Below are 23,245 nucleotides of genomic sequence, written 5' to 3' on the forward strand. Positions count from 1 at the left end.
AGACTGTTACTGCATAGGGGCAACGCATCTGCGAAGTTCTCAAGATCAGGGTCCTCGGGCTGCTGCTAAACAGGAGCGGCCGCAACGACGAGGCAATCGACAAGCTTACCTTAAAGGCAATGGACGCCATCCGGCTCATGCACCGACTCTCGACACGACGGGCGGGCATGCGTGAAGGCAGCCTTGTGTGCCTTGTCCAGTCGTTCGTGATCAGTCACGTCGCCTACGTTGCAGCCTACCTCAACTAGCAGGTTACTGACAGGACCAAGATCAATACGCTGATCAGACGAGCTTACAAGATGGCGCTGGGCTAAATGGAGACCACAAGTACGGCTCCGCTACTGCAGCTCGGCGTCCATAACACCCTAGAAGAAACAGCCGAGGTCCAGCTCACCGCGCAAATGGAGCGCCTCTCTGTCAACAAGAGGGACCGCAGTATACAGACTTCCCTGGGTTGCCAGACCCAATGTCCCAGCAGGCAACCGTGCAAGGTCAATGAGGACGCGCGGGCCCACAGACACGTGGACACCATCCCGAAGAACATGAACCCTGAGTACAACCAATAATGGTGGCAGGCGCGAGCCAAGGCCCTGACCGAACAACATGCCCAAGACCAGCACGCTCGGTACCTGGACGCAGTCGAATACAAGCAGTGAATACAAGTTGTCGCGGTGCCACTCCTGCAGACACATCTTGCAGGAGTTCACCCAACTTTTGCAACACGTGTCTGGCTTTTCCACCTGATCCTTAGCTTGCGACTTGGCGTTTACAACATTGCACTGTCTGCTGACATCGCTGCCCACACAATACAATTTCGACCCTCTGACTGCCATAGACTGTGTTAACCACTATCGTTGTCCTTTGAGAGTAGCCTGTTTTTTCGGGCATAGATTCGCCAAGTAAAGAGTGTTTCGCCCCCCCCCCCCTTCATAGTTTCGCTACTGTATTCTTGACAGTCGCTAGCACGTGACAATATAATGCGATTATAGTCTGTTCTAGACTATGCTAACACCGCTTAATTCGAAACCCGTAGGCGTTATTTTTTGGTTCAGGTTCCTCTGTTAGGGAATGTTCAAATTTTATCTGTACGGGATCGGATTCAGTTCTGAAGAAAAATTAAATGCAGATATGGTTTTATCACAGTTCGGTTCTACACTTCGGTTGTGAGGAGCGCTGCTGAAACCGTTTGGATGGTTACGGCTGATAAGTAAACACGCGTTTTTGCTACCTTTCAGGCATTAGATACGCATGGTAAAAAACTATGGACTCGTTATCGTTCATTTAAACACAGTATTAAGGGACACGAGTACAAATGCATATATGCTGACGTACGAAGCATAGGGAAGGACGACTACGTATATATACGACATTACGAGATAGGCAGAACTTGGTAAGTACAGAAATGGCGCATGCTGCGCGAGCTGTTTCTTCTTTTGCTAGTGTTAGTGGCTCTCTAAGAACTGTTGATCTTGTGCAAAAACTTATTAAGTGTGATAATGTCAGGGGGATTAGCTAGGGCGTGTCTGAATGTAGAGATGTGCTCTGAGTTTCAATGGCGTTAGACAATTATGGGAATATGTGCGTAGAATAGTATGAATGCGTGCAGCTAAAGCATTAGGAGATAGCCGTAACTTGGATGCTGTTCCTAAATATAGAACTGGCGCATGATCCACGATTGCTTTCTTTTCTTGGGAGTGTGAGTGCTTTTGGGGACTGCTCAACTTCTTTGAAAAAAGCTAAACGAGTGCTGAATTACCGTGTGTACGCCTGTAGTTTATTGCAGCACTCAGTAGAGCCCGTCCAATGACATATTTTTTTCCGCACCCACTTTCTCAATTTCTGAAAGAATTATGAGTCCAGTGTTGAAGAGTACTCTCTCTAGGAGTACTGTATCTAATGCATCTAAGCGTGGAAATGTAGTGTAAGATTTATTTGTTTTTCGCGCTTTATTTCATTGATACTCTATAGCGGTGTGTCATTTGATGATCCTCCATTGAAGCTGGTTTTGTTGCAGTCTAGGATTTTTTTTACAATTGGCATGTTTTCATTGCATTTCACCCTGTATATGGTAATTGTTCTATAAAATATTACAGACATAGGGTGACGTAGCACAAAGTTATTCCAATCTGTTTCGTTTCAATTTCTGGCATTAACCTTCCCCCAACAGTCAAAAAAGTGTAGGGTCGCGTTCATTTGAGTTGTCCGTCAGACAGTGTCACGAACACTACGGAAAGTTTCTAACAGATATGATGTGCACACATTAATGATGTATGATTAGGCCAACAAAAAAGGTTATTTGCAATTCTACACCTTTATGCCATTATCGCTACATTATTGAAAAAATAAATCATGCGGACGGCACCCACTTCTCTTTTTTGTCACGCGAGCTCCCCGTTCCGCATGCATTACTATGCATGCGGACCGTAAACATGAATTATTATGCCTTAGAAATGACTTTTTTTCGTACCTGACCGAGACAAGCAGCTCTAAAATGAATGAAAGACAACTGTGTGGCGAATGCTCTTGCACTGGGTAGTGGAAGCTACGTGCGAGAACATATTTATTTTGATATAATGAACAAATCGTGCAGCACAAAATTGTTGTGGTGCCTTTTTGATAAGAACAAGGTATTTCATCTTCTGTCAACTTTGCTTGCTAAGGACTGGTTCTAGGTAGGACTCTTACACCCCGTTCCATGTCATACATCAATATTCGACCAAACCCCGCTGCTCAGCAGGAAGAAATGCGGCAATCGCAGGCAGCGGCACCAGTTCCTTCTCTCTTTTTTGAATTTTGATTAGAATATCTCGATTCCAACGAAACCCTCTCCAGTCCTTTGCGCTCTCCGCCGCTCGTCAGCCAATTAGTTGAAGAAAATTCGCTGAACCGATGACACGCTGACTGTCGGTGGTGAAGCTTTTATCATTGCATCTATATTGCCACCCAAGCTAGTGCCACCATCAAAATGAGCTATGAATGAGGTGTTCTCTACAGCGAGCTTCCTTTTTAACGCTTTTCTAAGAACTTGGCGTCATCTAGCGCCGCCGCCGCGAAGCCTGTGCGTGCCCTCGAAAATGCATGGCTCGCCAGCTCATGAGAACGCCGAGAAACGCGTCATGCGACAACAGGGTTCCTGTTTCGCGCTTCCTTCTGCACATGCTACGCCATCCAGTGGTACTGTCCAGAAGTCCGCGAAAAAATAAACTCAGGAGGCGGTGCCTGCGAGCACTGACTGGTTTCCTCATTTGCCGCTAACTACGTGGGACAACCTCTGTAACACTAGTTGGCGAGAGATTCGCTGAAGAGCGGCGCATGCCCAGTGTATTCATCGAAATGCTCGCTAGCGCGTTGGCTTGAAAGTCGTTCATTCAAATCGGCCTAAGCCCGGTTCATTCGTGGTGTGGCCTCCTAATCCGCCGGGCTATTCTCATTGAAGAAGCCTTGTGAGACATTGGTTCGATTTCGCTGAGCGCCACAGAAAGTTAGCGGATCTTTTTTGTCATTGTAAGGCGGAACATTTCCAACGGCACATACCTAGTAACCAATGATGACGTGGCGTCAAAGACGTTTATCTAAGCGTGGCGCACCTATACCGGCGCATACCCGGTGATGTAAGTTCGCTTCAAAGAGGTTAATTGAACACCATTCAGTCCGATTGGCACATACCAAGTACTCGTCGTCAGCGTCGAAAAATTTTTCGAACAGTGGTACCTACCAATCCCTCCTCTACAGTGACCCACAGTTCGTGAAAAAGCGTCGTTGAAGAGAGGCACCTTTGCTCACAATACCACGTACTCAGTGACGCAAGTTAGTCCGATGGCGGTTTTCTAAGCCACTTAACGCAGCACAGCGGCCCCACGCGCTGCCCATTCGGCCACGTACTACTCAGTCACCTAGGCAGGCGGGGAACACAGACAGAAACACAGATGCACACACTATTGAATATTTCCTTTTCTTCAAAGAGCTCGATGAGAACAAAAAACGAACTGCGCGCACGTGAGAGTGCGGACTCCGGGAGAAGGCTACGAGGGAAAAAACGAGAGACAGCGTTTGCCATGGACGGCATTCGAAATAATTACTGTAAATAATCTAAATACAGTTCCGTTTCGTCCGGCATCATGACTGTTTATTCTATAATCCGGCCGCCGAAATGGCTGGACACTACACGCCTGGAGGGCTAGACGGGAACCTTGAAGGGGAAGACAACACGGCGTAGGGACAGCCTAAACTTCCAGCGAAAGCCAGGTGGGAGGGACTGACTACACCATCCATCGTTACCCTTCGCGGTGATAAGACACCTAATCAGCGTTCATCTCAGAAGGTGCGCGATGTCATATTACTGAAGAACAAGGTGAACCGCCTCAAAGTCATCAAAAGGAAAGCAGGGCGAACAATGCGACACCATATGGATAAGCGTCTCATCATTGAACCGAAAGCCGTGATAGGAAGCACTGGCAGACAAAAGATTTCAACTTTGATTGAACGACTACACACAAATACGTCAGACTTAGACAAGCTTAGCGCCCAGATACAGGACGCTATATCTGAGGACGAATTCGCGGACAGAATTTGAAACTGTACTCACTTATCAAGAGGCTGCGCGAAAAATGGTGGTGAAGCTAAAGGGCGCGTGACTACCTCGTCAAAATCAGTGTTCTACGATTGCCCCATCCACAGCTGCACATTCAGCACTGACACTAGCTGATAGCGCCCCGTACAAATCAATCAAGCTTCTGACTCTCCAGTTGCAGACATCCGATGGACAGCTTTTTCACTGGCGTGCTTTTTGGGACCAATTCAAGACGCCTTAGCATGAAAATGAAAAGCTGAGGAAAGGAGAATTATTTTGAACGTTTGAAGACTTTCCTGGGCGGTGCAGAAGCGGCTTGAATTTCTGGCGAGCGCTTCCACGGCACCACCGAAATTCTAGAGTCCTTTGGGTGATACGCATCACATTGTGCAAGAGAATCTATGCAGTCTCTTGCGTGCTTGCAGCAGTTGCTTCCTCAAAAAGGTTTACGCTTTTCGAAGGCTATTGGATTATGCGCAGATCCATATCAGAGGTCTCAAAAGGACCAAACGTTAATCGTGACAGTTACGCAACTATGATGACGCACATTCTGTCGAAGGCATTCCCAGCAGACAGTCATTGGCTATTACCGAAAAGAAGTCAGTTCAACGTCCACCGTCTGCTATCGACAGTTCAGGCTCTGGACAACCGTAAGAGATCAACGGCAGCGACGGCTGATGAGCAGTTGCAAGAGCTCTTGACTCATCTTGTTGCGGAACTTGAAAGCTGAGAAACAAATGGAGTTCATTGTTTGAAACGAAAGCAATGCGCTAGGTTTGTTGAGGAGAAAAGAAACTTGCACTCCACCACATCAACAGCAGCTGTCCTGCAGTCTTTCTCGAAAGTTAGAGATAAGGACAGTCTCTTTTGAGGATCTTCAATGCACTCAACTCCACTTTGTGTCAACGCCAAGCCTGAAGTCCAACAATTGGCTACAGAGAAGACTGTTATTGAAAATTGTAGGGTGTAACATGCACACGAAGACACGTCTTCTCAATGTGCAATCCCAACTGGAAAACCTAAATAAACCTAAAACGGGACAAGGAAGTCCCGTAACCGCGAACATTCTTGACACGAGCTGTCCTTTCTATCTAGATGCTGAGGTTTTGTAGCGCCAAACCGAGGGTCGAGAAAATTGAGGGTGCATACTGCACTTTCGTGCACGTGCGTGCGCGCGTGCCGGACACGTGTACATAATGTATTTCTTCGGAATGTGTGGGCGCTGTGCCCATTCCATCTGTCGCACTGTATGCTGCGACTTTAATCGACGTTACGTAAACGCTACGCGCAACAAGTCACCCAAGTTGTCTATTAGATTGTGTCATTAGGTATGCCGTCGTGGTGGCGGTATCGTTGAGGTCATAGCACTGTCGTCATTCAAACTTTGTGATACGATGGTAGTCATGCCATCGACTTCACGGTATCCTCGTCGTACTGTCATCAGGCACTACTTCTGCCGTTGTATTGATGCCTACGTTGTCGCTCTATTAGCATTACTCCAGTTTCACCACCAGACTCTCGTCATGCCGTCCTCGTCATGCCATCGTCTTGATCACTTGCCATCATGCAAAGTTCATCCTACTACCGCTCTCATGCCATCGTCATTATTGCATTTTTGTCATAGGTATGCGTCACGCATTGGCTCCTCTGTTGCAAAAGGACCATTCACATTCAGTCGTGGTGGTTTGATCCGTGTCATTCCTACTTATTCAGTTGATTGTAGTTAAGCTGTCGTCTTCACGCCATTGTCATATCACTGTCGTCCAACTGTTGTCGTCATACGGCCTTCATCGTGCCATCTGCTTCGTTCTTTCTTCGTCACTCTATTGTAATCATGTTCCCGTCATTCAAACGAGATTGCCATGCCATCCGTTGCTATGCCATCCTCTTTGACTTTTCTTCACAATCGCTGTTCTCCATCTGTTTGATTACAATAATCGTATTTCCAGCCTCGTCATCTGGTTGTCGACGCACATTTATCTTCAGGCTGTCATCGTTAGAGATTGCCGTGACTCAATCCAGCATCGTCATTCTAGCGTTGTCATGCCGTAGTAGTTATAGTACATTCGTCATTTTATCGACTTAATTGCGTCTTCATCAATATATTTTAACTAACTTTCTTCAATTCGTGAGTATGCCGCCGTAATCATGCCATCGTCGCCATTGCGTCCTCCTCAAACCATCTCTCTTATGCCGTCGTTGTCATAACCTTGTCGTCCCGCTTTCATGGTCATGGCATCGCTCGATCTTCGTCACCTGCCTGCCGTCCTCCGGTTGTAGTTAAATCATCATAGGGATTTCTGAAGTGCCATATCATCGTCTTTGTGCTGTCGTCGTCATGCGATCTCTTTTGTTCCATTGACGTCTTTACTTGGTCGTTCTATTGTCACTGCGTTATTGTATACTGTCGTCACGCAGTCTACTCATGGGCGACCCTGGCAGACCAGTTCTACAGGAAAGTGTGATGATTGCGGAGACAGTGTATACCGCATATACACGAAGCACATAAAGTCTCTAAATGACCACTACAGATTTGAAATAACTTGCACTTGAAGGAATGTTGCTTAAAGCTAGATTGCATAAATTCGAATGGCATTACTCTTGGTAGTCATTGCGAGATAGGTTCTGGACAATTTTTCTACCGAAGGTTGCCACCTGCTCTCACAAAGATGTTCAGTTTTAGACAATTCACTTTGCGCACGTTACTGCATTATGATTGTATCTTTCAGGCACAGCTATAGGTATTATGCGAAAGCATTGGAAGGGCGAAGACAAGGGCCAGGGCCAGTAATGCGAGTCAGCATGCAGCGAGGTAAGCTACACTTTTATGCTGAAACATTTAATTATACAGGGGACAAATTTACACGAAGGATATTTGTATGCACAAATTTTCCAACTCATGAATTTCGAAGAACAATTATTGGCACCTCAGCATTAATTGAACAGAAAAAATGTGAGTGAAAAAGTCTCCAATTGTCAGCTTTGACATATAAGTGGTAGTGTGAACGCTTCTTTCGGTATGATCGAGGCAGGCAATGGTCGACAATTTCCAGGCCATTCAGAATATGTTTTAATTGTAATATATATGTAAACGATTTTTTGCTGGTAGCACCAATCTCGTTCACCTTTCTTCCTCAATTAAACGTAATGGATGGTGTTCCACCTAACATTAACCAGCTTGCTAAAAAAAAAAAACTGCTACATTATACGAGTAGAAGACCTGAACTTTTCGGTCATTAGTCCTCCTATGCCACGAAGATAATATTGTGTGCTAATTAGGTAGGTAAATAGAGAGTAATACCTATTCAAAGGAGATAAAAAACACACCTTATCTAAAGCACTAGCCAGCACCTTCAATCAACCTGGTCATATTGGCACGTGAGCTTGTGTATCTTTATCGCGCGACCACGTTTCACCCCCTAACAAATGTTGTCGCACAGCGCAGGACACGCCTGCACATATCGGAAATTTCTGGAATGTTGCAGAGGGTTCCATTCGCTGTCAGTAGCCGCATCTTGTGCAATTTGATTGCACGTATGTGTGACGCGAATAGCGTAGAACTTTGTGGAAGACGCGCGGGTCCCAGCGATTACTCTGGAACATGCAACGACTGATGTGTAGAAGGCGATGCGTTTGATTGGCTGATCAAATTTTGACGCTCACCGTCTGTGTTCGCCGCTGTCGCCATTCTTTCAATTTAGCCTGTCTTTGTGGGCATAGGTTCGCCCAATATATGTTAGTTTCGTCTTTCACACTATTGCTAATGTGTTCTGTATACTTCACTACCACGTGACAATGTAATCGAGAAAGCTAGGCTCTGTACACTAGAACCAAATTTATCTTCACCTCGCGGGAGGAAGAATACGGAATCATACATCATACACAAGTTTAAATGCCTACATCCGACGGAAATTATTATGGTACGTGGCAACTTAGAATAACTGAAAGCTGTAACTTAAGCCTGAAATTTTCATAATGAACAAAGGTATAAAACACATAATGCCACCAGCTAACCTTACTCCTTAACCTCACCTGTTACTCCATTTTCAAATTGTCCGTGCCTCTGCCCTACCACTCCACTTATTATGCTCTTCCACGTTATAACGCATATATACTGTTCGACCAATTTTACCTTATACAACGGTCCCATCCCGCTTTTACTCACGCCACCTTCCTATTTGTTATTGCGATTAAAGTCCGCAGATATTTTCGTCTTATTTCATTTCTTTTAAACACCTTCACCAACACATTCCAAAGCCCCAGACGCCAGAATTCTTTTTTCGGTTCCTCAGCCACACACTGCAGTGTTACTTCTGTATACCGCCGTGACGACGCGTACGATGAGCTACTGGGGCTAATGTCCCTTGAAAGACCGAGTGACTGCCTTCCAGCTACCCCATGCATAGCACACTAAACTACTTGTCGCCATCTTAGCTCCTTAAAAATTACCCGAGGCATTGCTGATACACTACTCAAGTCATTCTTTCAAGTGATGTCTTTTTGGGTCTCTTTTGCTACTCGCGCACTGACCGGTTTGCCGGCTCTTCTAAAGCCATAAATGCATGCCTCCAACGACACACCTGAAGGTTCTGATGCCTTAATACAAAAGGTACGCTACCTCAAAACATTTCTAGCAACACTCAATGTCACGGCCCTGTACACCAACGTTTTAATCCCTGATGGTTCATCTTCAATAAAAGAAACGCTGTCTAAGCGCAACGCACTACACCGTATGAAAGTCTACTTATTTCTCCTTTAATTAGTTCTAACACATGATGACTAGTTTGAATTTTAGGAGAATTACTATGTACAAATACATGGGACAAGTATAGGTACGCATTTTGCACCGACCTACGAGAACACATTTATGGGGATTCTAGAAACAGATTGCCTATCGCGCTGTGCAGACAAGCCCCACACATACCTACGGTACATAGACGACATATTCATAATATTATTTATGGGGACATGGTGAAGACAGTCTAGATAAATATGTAGCATTTATAAATTCTTTTCACGCAACAATGAAATTCACATCACATTCTTCAACGGATCGAATGAAATTTTTGGACATCAATATATATTGACAACAGGACGCTAAAGTCCACGCTGTATAGCAAAGCTTTTGACAAACTAGATTATCTAGATGTAGACCTGCCCCCATCCTAAGAATTACAAACAAGGCATCTTTAAAGGCCAAGCCACACCACTACGTCGCATTTGCGTTCAAAACCAAGGCGACATAGATAAACTCGATAACCTTACAAAAACCCTTTCAAACAGGAACCATCCAAACAATGCACTTCAAAAAGCCTACACCGATGCAACCAAACTTGATCTAGCCGAGGCCCTCAAGCCCCGCCCTAGGATCACAACACGAACAACGCCTCTTCTTACTAATAAATTCTCAAACACAGTCCCAAACATGAACAACATCCTAAGTAAATACTTCCCAACACTCACGAGGAACCGGAAACAAGCTTTTTTCCGATCCACCCAGGGTAGCCTACAGACGCAATGCTAATTTTACGCATTATCTGTGCTTGCCAAACTAAGGACAAAGACGAGTTAGCATCCGGTACTAGTGACCGCCCCAGGTGGTCTACATTCAATTATATTGAATCTACTACTAGAGTTTCTTTTATTTGCAACTTCGAATTACTCACACAAGGTAACTTCGAGTATTGCTTGCACATCAAGCAACGTAGTACTAGAATGTGCCACTTGTTGCAAACAATACGTACGTGAGGCTGGACAACAAATTCATACAAAACTCAGTGCTTATCGCGCAGTAGCAAAACACAAGTTACTAAACTAGTACCGAACCACTTCAATCAACATGCTCACATATTCGACAAAGCAAGGCTATATATACCACAAACAAGTTACCGTTCACCTCGCGAGAGGAAGTATACGGAATCATACCTCGTACACAATTTTAAATGCGTGCACCCGACGGCAACTAATTTGGCAAGTGGCAAGTTGGAATCGCGAAAAGCTGCAACTTAAACCTGAAATTCTCATGTCATCAACCAAGTCCCCAAACACATTTGCCACCAGCTGACCTTATTTCTTAATTTCACATGTTCCTTCATTTACAAATTTTCCCTGCCTTTCTCCTACCACTCCATTTATTATACTCTTCCGCGTTTTTACGGATATATTAACTGTACGATCCCTTTTCACATTAGACCTGCCCCCTCCCGCTCTTACTCATGTCCTCATCCTATTTTTATTCCAATTTAACCCTGCGTCCTCTTTTCGTCTTTTTTTTTTCAAAAAGTTTATTTTCGAAAGTACAATACAACAATTCGAAAGTACAAGACGCCAGGATACCTTTTTAAGCGCTAGCACCACGGGGCGTCGCCACTTCTGTATACTAATGTGACGACGCCTACGTTGAGCTACTGCGGCTGATGTCCCTTGAAAGACCAAGCCGCTGCCTTCCAGCTACCCCATGCTTTGCACCCCGGACTCCTTGTTGTCATCTTAACTAATTCAAAAAAAAAAAAACCCGGCGCATTGCTGCTACGCTAGTGAAGTAATTGTTTCAACTGATGCTTTTTGGGTCTTTTTAGTTACTCGCATCCTGACTGGTTGACCGGCTCTTCTAAAGAAATAAAAGCATGCCGCCTACGACACCCCTGAAGGTTCGCTTACCTCTCGCTCCCCCAACACCTTTCTTTTCTTTTTCTTTTCTTGTTTTTTTTTTATTTTTATTTCTCCCACATTCCCCCTTTCCCAATCTTGTCCCCTGCTCTTAGAAAGCACACTTACAGAAGTCAGCCGATAGCGCTCATTTTCTTTGCAGTCTCCCCCTTTACAGCCAGCTGCCACCGACAATAACCACACGTGACCTCACTCTACCAACGCGCTAAATCTAACATGGCGACGATGACGAGGCCGCCTTCGAGGAAGATAGGTAATCCTATCGAAATGTTGGGCGGCCTTTCTGAGGCACCTTGTTCCTGTTTATAACCTCTGTGCCAGAAGGAGCGGAAAAACAGTGTTGCTTGGTTTACTGGTACTAGTGTATTTACCTGGCTTATTTGTTTCACAAAAACCGCCGTTACCTGTTTAACGTTTTTTTCTGAGACATTGACCGCGATATTAAAGCAGGCTCTAGTGTTACATGGTATCCGAATACCGAGTTTTAAACACTTAGGGCAGTAAAATGCCCTACCATAAGCTTTCCGTTTGCTCTCTCTTAGGGTAATAATAATACTGCGCTATGAAAACACCCCAGCATACCTAATACGTTGGGCATTACATGCCCCACATGTCTAAGAACACAACTTTGCTCTGAGTATGATGTTCGAAATTTGCCTTCAGGTTATGAACGAAGTTTTCAAAATCTACAAGTATGTGTCATGAGAGAATGACCTGAAAGTGTGTGTACACTCTAAAGAAAGTTTGCACCTGTTGAAGCTTATCTTGTCCTACAATGATAATCATCCTCTGCCTTGCTTAGGTTTCATTTTTTGAAAAGTGTTCTTACTGCTTTCCTGTCGAGAGCGCTATGTCGCTCTGATAAGGCGAATGCCGTTTATGACCTGGAAGTACCGGGCTCACAACATTAAAGCAAGACAGATGCCGATTATTGTTGTAGGACAAGACACATCCCATAGGGTGTAAACTTTTTTTACGAGTGGAGTTGCAAATGACTATATGCAACTATGTGTCGCGAGATAATACCCTGGCGAAACGCACAAGACTGGTCAAAAACCGTTTTCTTTCGCATATTTTATAATTCTAGACCCTGTGTCATTTTTCGTGACATAAAAAATGCTTGAACACGGGATCACCATTATTGCGATAGCAATTATGTGGACTCTCCAGGCGCATTTCTGCTCTCGCCGTCGCCGTGAGTTTCCGTATCAAGTCAAAGGGCGACAAAACAGTCCCCGCGCGCCGTATGCTGTACGTGCGAGTGAAAGCATGCGAGGGTGAGCCGGTGAAACCGGTTAAATGTCATTTGTGCGTACGGGGATCTCGGCGAAAAGCGTGCCCTCTCTTGTAGCGCTCGAGGCAGGGGTTTCAGGAAAGGAGGAAGGGCGTTCTTTTCCGGCGGGTGCTAGTGTATCTCAATATCCTCCTCACTCGCCGCTCCATACAGACTGGAGACAACCACAGCATCCTCTGCGGTGTTGCGAATGGCGGACTCCGTAGTAGACGCCTTTGGCGGACGCTGTAAGGGCGCGTTGCCGCCGCTCGTGTATCTTTAAAGCATGGAGAAAGGAAAACAAGGAGAGGCCCTACTAGTGCTTGCAAATATACGTCAAACCGGCTATCCGGTTTAACCGGAGGGAAGTGAATCCCCTCTCGAAAACCAGCCATCCGGTTATCCAGATTTTAAGAAACGGATATTGAGGATATTCGATTTTAATAACCGGCTAGCCGGATATTCGAATCTGCTTGATTTCCCCGCTCAAGTTAATTCAAGCGCCAGCTATTTTAGTCCCAGCGCCAGTGAATTTAATTGAGCTGCCACACATTTATTCTCGGCGCCAAATATTTTAATCCAAAGATGCATTTGCGGAGGTGTTCCAGGGTGTTGAAAATAATGATGAAATGTCATAATTTTCCGCCGACAAAACATAAGTGAATAGCTTTATTGAAGAGCATTGTCACGGAACTGCAGAAATGCCTTTTCCGCGCAATATAACATGCAAGTTGTGCACTGATATGGACATTATAATACTGCCGTTCACAGTTCATGCAAAAGGTAGCTATTTGATGCTTTGCTGACATGCATTGTAACAAAGGGGCATCCAGGAACAAACTGTTGATTCGAAAGCCCGTCATGTGACCTCTCATCATTTTGTTTTCTACAAAACCCGTTGTCATGGATATCAAATGAACGAGCTTTGAAAAATCTTTGCGAGAATAACCACGTAACGCATCTGAGATCACATGGAAGAAGGTGTTAAGAGATCTCACGTAACATTCGCCAGCATATTCCTGATTCTCATCCATATTGACATGGATATGAAACAATCGGGCTTCGAAGGAGGTCTTTGATGGTACCCACGACGGGTAGGCTAGACCACGTGGGGAAGGTTGCCACGTGACCTTGCGTAACTTTTGGAAGCCCACATATGATTCACAAACAAAGTGTGATAGGCGTCAAAGGAACGGGAATCGCAGGAGCTGTGCGATGGAAGACACGTGACACGTAGGGAACGTCAAATCACGTGGGAGGCGCTGTCCCGTGATCTCACGTATAAATCGCTGGCCCACGCGTCATTCTCAATCCTACTGACGTGGATATAAAACGATTGGGCTTCCAAGAAGGTCTGCGATGGTACGCACCTCGCGTACGTAATACCATGTGAAAATGAGTCTCGTGACATCACGTAACCTTAGCCAGACCTTGGGTAAGCACCAACTATACCGACACGGATATCAAGCGAATGGCGATTGCCAAAGCTATGAAATGGTACGCACGTAGCGAAAGTCAAATCACATGGGAAATGGTGTCACGTGATGTCACGTATCTTTCGCTAGCCGATGCATGATTCCCAACCATACTTACATGTATATCAAACGATCGAGCTTCGAAAAAGGTCAGCGATGGTACGCACATCGGCTACTTCAGAGCACATGGAAAATAATCATGTGACATCAGGTAACTTTAACCAGACCATGGGTGATTACCAACCATGCCAACATGAATATGAAACGATTGGTAAAATCGAAACCTATGCGATGGTACACACGTAGTGAACGTCAAACCACGCTGGAAAGGGTGTCACGTGACCTTACGTATAGTTCGCCAGGCCCATTCGTCATTCCTAACTATAGTGATATGGATATCAAACGATAGGGCGTCGAACAAGGTCGGCGATGGTACGCACTTCGCGCACTTCGGATCACGTGCAAAAGATTCAAATGACATCACGTAACATTAGCCAGACCATGGGTAATCACCAACCATACCGACATGGCTATCAAACGAATGGGAAAATCAAAAGCTATGCGATGGTACACACGTGGTGAACGTCTAACCACGTGGGAAAGGGTGTCACGTGACCTTACGGATCTTTCGCCAGGTTCATTTGTCAGTCGCAAATATAGCGATAGAAATATCAAACGATCGGGTGTCGAACAAGATCTGCGATGGTTCGCACTTCGCGTTCTTCAGACCACGTGGAAAAGAGTCAAGTGACATCACGTAACTTTAGCCAAACCATGGGTAATCACCAACCGTGCCAACATGGATATCAAACGATTGGGCAAATGAAAAGCTATGCGATGGTACACACGTGGTGAACGTCAAACCACGTGGGAAAGAGTGTCACGTGACCTTACGTAGCTTTCGCTAGGCTCATGAGGTATTCTCAAATATAGCGATATGGATATCAAAACGATCAGATTTCGATAAACGTCTGCGATGGTACGGACGTAGCGTACTTCAGACCACGTCGTAAAGAGTCACGTAACTTCGTCATGTAACAGAATCACGTGACCAGATTGTTTAAACTCCTGCGATGATTATCACGCAGCCTTCGCTTCTCAGCTGCCATTACTCCTACACACTGAAACTAAACGACGGAAACACAAGGTAATTAAAACGATATGGCTTAAGTGACTTCTTTCTCATTCCGCTTCACCTTCGACTACTGTGGACGGTGCCGAAATGCTGGGGTTCTGCCATCGCAACGCAGCGCTCCTGCTTCTGTTCGCCCATTGTGACGCAGCTACCCTTGAAAGGGCACTTTGGGGACAATTTGAGTGTTCCCGTTCAGCCAACGCAATGCGCTACAAGTATACGGCGGTGCGCCAAAATCTCTGGCAGCTTTAAAGGTGATAACAAGCCATCCAAGGCATGTACTGAGCACGCACTGGCGTCACTGAGCTGCTTGCAAACTGCGGCACTGGTGAAATTACATCGCGGTCAAATTGCCTAACTTTTCATGGTTCATGGTCGCGCATGTTTTTTTTTTTTATTCCGAGGAAGAACTTAGTAAAGAAAATCAGACCTTGTCTGATCAATTTTGCTGGCTCAATAGTATGTCACCTGTACTGCATGTGCGGTATAGGGAAACATATAGAATACATCTGCATATATATGTACGCGGCACATTACGTATCGCTGCTGACACAAAAAAATTTGTTTGAAATGTCCATACAAATACTTTCGCAAAAGCTCAAAATTATGCTATACCGCGGGACATATAACATGGGTTCGTACCAGACAGACGCTTACAGGAATGCATTTTTGCCCTAAGTACACATAAAATTCAACAGCTTAAAAATAACTAATATATATAGCATTTCTACATAGTAAGGGAGCTTGCGACAACCTAGACGAGTATTCTTAAGCACGAGGGTATAGATGACTATTTCGTGGAACAACGTAGTAAAAGGTGTGTGGGAAGGCAAGAAATTATGCTGGCCGGATTCACTGAGGACTCAAACAAGCATTCCCTCTGTCTACACGGTTATTCGCTGTTTATGTTAAGCGAATAGAAGGACGGTTTAAAAGCCATGAAATATGTTTATTTTTTGTTATAAGTACAATCAGCAAACGGGGCAAAAGTGTGTAGAGGCTGATATGTACGGATGAGAAAGTGCTACTGCCGCACCGTGCAAGCTATTTAGAGTAACCTGCGAATGTGTGTGACAATTCAGCGACATATATGGGCCTTAAGCTTAGGACAGAGAAATTGGGAACTATCTTTATTGATAAGGCACGTAAACAGGTGGTATCAATTTAGAAGCACGTCATATACATAGTGAAACAATAGAAATAATTGGGTGAATACATAAAAGAATTTAATACCTTCTCTAGCATCCACTCAGATGATCTAAGGATGAAGGGGATGTGGAATGCAGTAGCAACAGCACATATAGCAATTTAAGGCTCCAATAAACATTCGCTGATGTCAGGAGTCTGTAATGGATTAATGGCAGCAGCTATAACGCTCGAAAATACCATTATGTGCTTAAAATTGTACATCCTGTTCGTCATTTGAAGTCAAGTCCAGTAGGCAAGCTGGCAGTGGAGGCCCACGGTAAAATAACAAATGAGGCATTGCAAGGTGGAATCACTTGAGCCACCTAGAAAGCTAGAGAAGCGCCGAGAAGAGTTAGTTTTGAAGAAAGACTTTGGAATGTGAATGAAAATATGTGATTGGCTAAAATACATGAATATTTGCGCATCAATAATAGGGAAACAGAATGCAGGAAGATTTAAAGTTTAAATGGAAAACATGGAGTCATAAACAGCGAGTGACCTAGAGAGAGTAAACTGGATAGAAAGGGTGCAAATAAAGAAAGTATGGAGATGATCATGAATAGAAAGCAATTTTAAAGAAAATATATACAGTAACACAATGGACAGTGCCTTGGCAGTCGGGGCCAGACCGACTTGCCGAAGGACGAAAATATACCGGACAGAACATTCGAAACCGTACGATGTATGTGTTTGCTGCAGCAAAATCAAAAGGCATCTCAGCACATGTGATTTGGCAATTTGTCACACGGGTATTCAAACAGCGAGACACGTTGGAAACGCCCACATTTACGCAGGGTTAGGGTTTAAAGCGAATGGAAGCATTAACTTTTTTAAAAACGGGTTCAGGCACAAAAAGTAAGACACTGACAACAAAATAAAAGACACGAGCAGGCGCACACTCGCTTCCGTGTCTTTTATTATGTAGTTCGTGTCTTATTTTTTGTACCTAAGGCCATTTCTAAAGCGCCACGTACCAACTAGCCCGATAGCAGACGCTACTAAGCATTAATTCGTTAGCTTTCAAGTTAAGCAAGAGACGGCTAGTGTATTGGCGGAAAAACGCAGAGAAGTCATTTGAAGGATGCGTTCCTTTACAGGTACAGGCAACGGCACAAGGCAGATTTAGTTGTTTCAAAAAGCGAGAAAAGATTAGGACCATGTGCGAAGGGCTAGAGCGATAAGCATGCAAAGCACCTGAGCAGCTCAAATAGGGTAGATAGCTATTTGTTAGGTCGCTTCTTCAAAGTACATACAAATGCGGTATAATCATAAGAATATGATTCATTGGGACGAACGCTCTCAAACATCTACGCCATCTTTTCTAGCTCACTGTTTGGTAGGCGCAGTTGAATGCATTTTTATGATCTGCAGCATTACGTAGTTCTGGTGCTCGTGAATGATCGTATTCCTGATTTCAACGTGATGTTTTCTGTTTTGCCTTAGGAGGACAAGGAACAGATTATACCCTATATTATTGGGACGCGCATGAGCGTTGCGCCGTATTTTTGTTGCCACAGAACGGTAAGAAATTTGCAATGTGTATATATCGCAGGGTTGAAACAAAGCCAGGATGACTATTTTTCTCTGGGAGGCGGCGCAATGACGTCGCCGCAGTGGCCACCTTTTAGGCCAGCCAGCCAAGGTACCGCAATATCTCGGGAGCAGCCAATACCGCCGCCACCCATCTACCGCGCATCAGCGTGTTTTACTCTCACGCTATGTGCATTTGAGTCGACTTCTTGACGGGCTCTGTAGGTTGTGGGATCGTTGCGGTACCTCAGTCAACGCCGTCAGGCTCCAGTACTGGCAGGTCATGGCGAAGAGCGCCGAGCAGAGCCCCGAACCACTGCTCACGCTCGCGAATCACTTTTGTCCTCCACGTCTTCGAGTGCCGGCTCAGATGCCGGAGTTCCCAACTGCCCCTCCCTCTGCGAAGGTGATGATGGCACGGGTCCACGGCGGCTTGCAGCGACGACACCCCCCAGTGGTGGACAAACCTTGCTTACTGCTGCACCAAACGAGGAGCGTTAGAGCAGGCAGCGTCGGAGTGACCATGTTTTGGAGGAGCCTGAAAGACCAAAGCCTGGATGGCTTCCCCAACGTACGCGTCGCGAAGACGTGGCAGACCAGGTGGTGGAGCCTCCAAGTTGTAGAGGTCTTGCAGGAATCATAAGGCCCTCACCCATACCCAGAGGCACACCTGGCCCCGTCTTCCTCCTCGAGCTCATTCTGGCGAGCGCTCGCAGCAGGTCGCCCGAAATAGCAGCAGCCCGCTAGCTGTCAGTCTACCGCACAGATACCACACGTCCCCACACCACGCAGTTAACAGGAGAGGAAGATCGCAGATGATGATGGTCGTCACTTGAACGGTGCAACTTCCTCTACCGTTGGCATGTGACCTCAAGCGCCAATGACGTTCTCGCCGTAGCCTTCATTGCACTCCTTCGAAATTATCGGCATCGTTCTCTTCGCTGCCGTTGATGCTCGCAGGCGACGAGGAACCAGCGCCAGAGTGGAGACTTCGCAGTGCTTGTCCCTCCGTGGGCTCGGACAAGGACTGCGCGTCGACGTTCTTCTCGCCTTCGCTACTCGGCGAGCAGTGCTTCCGAGCCGCTTCCTTCGACAGCTTGCCTCTGCGTGTCTTGGCGGCGCCCTTTACCGTCCACGGTCCAGTCGTAGCTTTTCGACGGCTCCGAATCTCTGGAAGCGGCCGCGCACATGCGTTTGTAACCACGCGTAGTCTCTGTCCTTCGAGAACTTGTCGCGTTGGTGCAGGAACTGCCCCAACTGTGGTGCTGGGAGCTTCAGCAGCGTGTAAGAGACCGCTTGACCTTCATGCCTGATGGTGGACCCGATGACGTGGACAGAGGAGGGTGCCGGCGTAAACGCTCCTCAGTCAACGCCAGAGCTGCAGCTTGCACCGCGGAGATGGCCACGCACTAGGTTAGGCAGGCGTCACCAGTGCCAGTGGGACTGGCACCACGCGCCTTTTCCACAATCATGGTCCGTCCCGGAACGCATCCGGGGTCCCACGTTACGGGTGCCAATGTAGTAACGGCGTGGTGCATCACTCCACGCCAGCTCGCCCAAGTCCAGGCGGGCACGCGCCCAGGAGCGCCTAGCCGAGCTTCGAACCACCGCTGGCGCTCGCGAGTCACTTTTGTCCTCCACTTCTTCCACCGCTGCCTCCGACGGCGGAGTTCACCTAAGATGATAGTCGCGCCGCTGCAGGGCCTCCCTCCTAGTGCGAAGGGCGTTTGAAATATGTGCGAAAGGCGCGCGTATAGAAATAAGACTTCAAGCCCACATACTTGAGGGGCAATTCGTAGCATTCATTAAGAAGTCCACGTAAAGTCAGTGCTGCGGTGAAGCGTACGGATAGCTGTCTCGTGGTTGTGGCTGAGATTGACGCAGGGGACAACATTGTACGGGAAAGTGTCACTACGATTGAGAAGGAGACAGCCGCCTCTGTCGCAGGTTAGATGTATAGCGTTGCACGACACAGGGCTGCATCGAGATATTGCAGTGGATGTACAAATAGCGCACACGTGCGCGCGTCAAGTGCGCGCCTGTGTGATGACAGTGCCGCAGGAACACCGCGAACTGTCTTGTGCATTGAGGACTTCTTGCGTTGTGGACGTCAGCTCGCCAATTGCGGTGCAACCCGGGAAGCAGACTTGAGGCGTAATGGCCAGTTCTTGATGCGTTCGAAGATTTCAGGCCGTTGATATTGTCGTAGATGCATGGGCCTGTTAGTAGTCGGCTCTCCGAAAGAACACCATCTGGCAGCTGGCAACTTGTGTGGAGACAGCACAAGTGTTGGTAACTCACGTTGTTGTCGTAGAAGCGAATCTCGAGCTGAAGAAATGAGATGGCACAGTTCTGTAAAATTTCAGTAAGCCATGCATACGCGGTAGGTGTGAGCACAGAAGACCGGAAGGCTTACCTGCTGCTGCTTCCCGCGAAATCTCGACTGCCGGTAGCATCAGGGTTGTTTTGGTTGCTGAAGTCATCGCGAAGGTTGTAACGCTTGTGGCGTCACCGTCGCTTCGATGAGCGAAATTTGTACCTAGTGCAGCTTGTGGGAGAGGGCCTGAATCAGTGACGAGTCAGGTGTTCCTGAACGTAACACGGATTGCTTGCGGGAACGTCCAAGAAAGGAGATTGGCGAGCCATAGGATAGCTGAAAGCGCTTGCATTTGGCCCTGTGAATTCTTTGGAGAGAGTGGTGGTGCCCCTGCCTTTGAGATGGGGAGGAGGCTCACTCACCGAGTAGAGGTTTGACGCTGGGACCAGCGCGTACTGACCATGGATACGGGTGGACGCTGGCGATCTAGGACGACAAGTCGCGTAATAATTCGACGGTTTCAATGGCGAAAGCTGTTCTGACTGAGCGCTCGAGGTGGCGCAGGTGGGCTCGATGTGGGCTGCCCGCAAGGCCTTGTAGAAGATGGGGCCAGTGGTGCGGGGTGGAACCTGGAGCCTGGATGCCTGTTGATATGGAAGTGGCTGGCCAGCGGCATGAAGCAGATGACGATGTGGAATTCGCCAACACCCTACTACCGCGAGACGTCTGCCGGACCGCGTGAGGTCACGTCACTCTCGCGTTGGTAGATTCGCTGCACTGACGTTGGCATGGCTGGGCTCGGTTGTCTCGGGCCGAAAGCTTGCACGCGTTCGCAAAGCCGATTTTCGGTTTCTCCTCATGCGATTGGCCTAAATTGCGCTTGACAATCGCGGGAGGCGAAACCGAGCTTCGGGTTGTTGAACGCATACAAGAAAGCAGCCCCGAATATTAATTTGTGGGAGGCAGCCTGAAGAGGTAGTCGCGGTGGCCACAGTTTATTTAGGCCAGCCAGCCATGGTGCCGCGGGGTTTCGGCAGCGGCCGATTCCACGGCCGTCCAGGTTTAGCGCCTCAGCGTTTTCTATTATTGCGCCACATGTACGTGAGCCGTCTTCTTCTTCACTGGCTTTGGAGGCAGTAGTCGTGCCTCTAAATTACGAGACCGGCAGTGCAGTCACAAACCCCAGTGCAATTATCAACATGACGATGCCACGCAATACATACGGATCATACGGAAAGCGGGACCACCCACGTTGCTTGCTCCATATTGCATTCATTGCCTACACAGTGACCCAGGCTCCGCTGTGTGTAATCAGCGCAGAGCCCACAAGTGCAATATTCTCCGACTCTCGGAGATGCCCCATAGCCTACACTTCCGAAAACACTGTATCGCTGACGTAACAATTCAACCTGCACCCCTGCTGCTGGCAGGACTTGACCGCTTCCCTAGGAGCGTTTAGAAAACGTTATTAATAATTAACTGAGCCAGCATCCAGTTAATAATCCAGTTATTGTTTCAGTTAATAATTAACTGAAACAACATCCACACAATGTGGACTGCGATGTGGTTTATCGGCGCATTAGCACTTCAGTTATTTTTTTTACGTACTGCACCATACATTTCGTTCTTCTTCAATGAATAACGGTACATCGACCTGGCACTGTGGTAGGACAATACACGGGCTATTTTCTTCAAAGCGAAATTGAAGTCATAATGTCGGCAATATAAACGTTACACATAACCAAGAGGTTAATATCACAAGATTCGTAAGTCAATATGTACGCTGAGGTTTTCAATGGAGCGTTTTTCACAGCACTCCAAATAGCTTACTGTTTGAATCAGCCTGAATGAGTGGAAAGGTAGACGCCCAAGGCTTTCATGTTGTCAGTCAGGTAAACTTGAACAATGTTTATAACTTTTTATAAATTTATTCTCAAGTAATTAAGCGGATGAAAGGCTTATTTTTCAAACTATTTTTTACCTGATAATAGATTCACACTGTTTTCGATCGAATAAAGGTAGTTGCAGTATGTCACTTTCTCACTGACCAAGAACTGGTATATTAAATTATCTCAGTGGTCCACCAGCCAGAAAGTGCCATTCAAAAGAAATTATATATAATTTGCCGATCTAGGTCCTAACTGTAGCTTACGACATTTTCGTCGAACTATTATGGTTAATAGATAGCAGCACATAGGTCATTATGACGAGTGAGAAGTGCGTAATATTAGATGTAAACCACATCTAAGGCTACTTGTAGTTCCATCATAAAATAATTTTTTGGTGACATTAAGCAAGCAAATTTCAAGAGCTGACATTCTTTTTTTTCAGCTAGGACTGATTGCGAGATGCACGTGTTAGGTGACCACGTTCGGGTACACGTACCTTGGTGCCAAATGGCATATAAAAGAATGTGTAATCATCAATGGCCTGTTTATACTGACCAATGCGGACCACCTTGATTTCTTCAAAATATTTGGTTTTTGTTAAGGGCGATATGAGCTAATTGTGTACTGAATAAAGGTTTGGAATCATTGCAATATGACAGCAATATGGTGAGAGAATGGTCCTTATTTGCGTTTTGTCTTTTTTCTATTGTATTTCATTCACCATTCAACTTCCTCGGATCTACGTCATCATCATCATCGCCAACGTAGGCTTCCTTGGCGTGCGGCCTTTCCGAATAACGTGTCCTATTTACAGCTGTCTTTCAAGCGGCGGACTTGCAGTTTTATCTATATGTTCTGCAGCCGCGCAATTTGCGGCGATTAGCGGTCGCGTGCTTGATGCTTACGAAGTCTGCTCACTTTTTTAGGCAGCGACAACCTTCAGCAAGCATCAACGGCACACTGATACTGACTCGTCTAAACGGCTTTCAAGTGACGAGTCCACATGGGCTACTGACCTGGGGCTACATTCCGATCGCCTTTCCTACGCAGATGGTCAGCACCACTCATCGCCACGACATCAGCGGTGCTTCTATTGCCTACTGCTGTACCTTTAAACGAGTCACCTATAAGGAGCCACAAACACTAATACGCAGTTGGATTTGCTGCGGCGCAATTGATGCTTACGAAAGCCATTTCAT

At 46.4% G+C, this 23,245-nt stretch overlaps 1 long non-coding RNA gene across 1 annotated transcript; it reads left to right on the forward strand.

The window, feature by feature from the left end:
- The first annotated feature begins 1,241 nt into the window (after positions 1–1,241).
- LOC129385492 (uncharacterized) lies at positions 1,242–22,692 on the forward strand. The gene is made up of 4 exons (XR_008613000.1): positions 1,242–1,390; positions 7,300–7,382; positions 17,754–17,831; positions 22,489–22,692. It is a non-coding gene; the product is annotated as an uncharacterized lncRNA (long non-coding RNA).
- Positions 22,693–23,245: the final 553 nt, after the last annotated feature.

This window comes from Dermacentor andersoni, chromosome 7, assembly GCF_023375885.2.
Source record: "Dermacentor andersoni chromosome 7, qqDerAnde1_hic_scaffold, whole genome shotgun sequence".
Taxonomy (NCBI): domain Eukaryota; kingdom Metazoa; phylum Arthropoda; class Arachnida; order Ixodida; family Ixodidae; genus Dermacentor; species Dermacentor andersoni.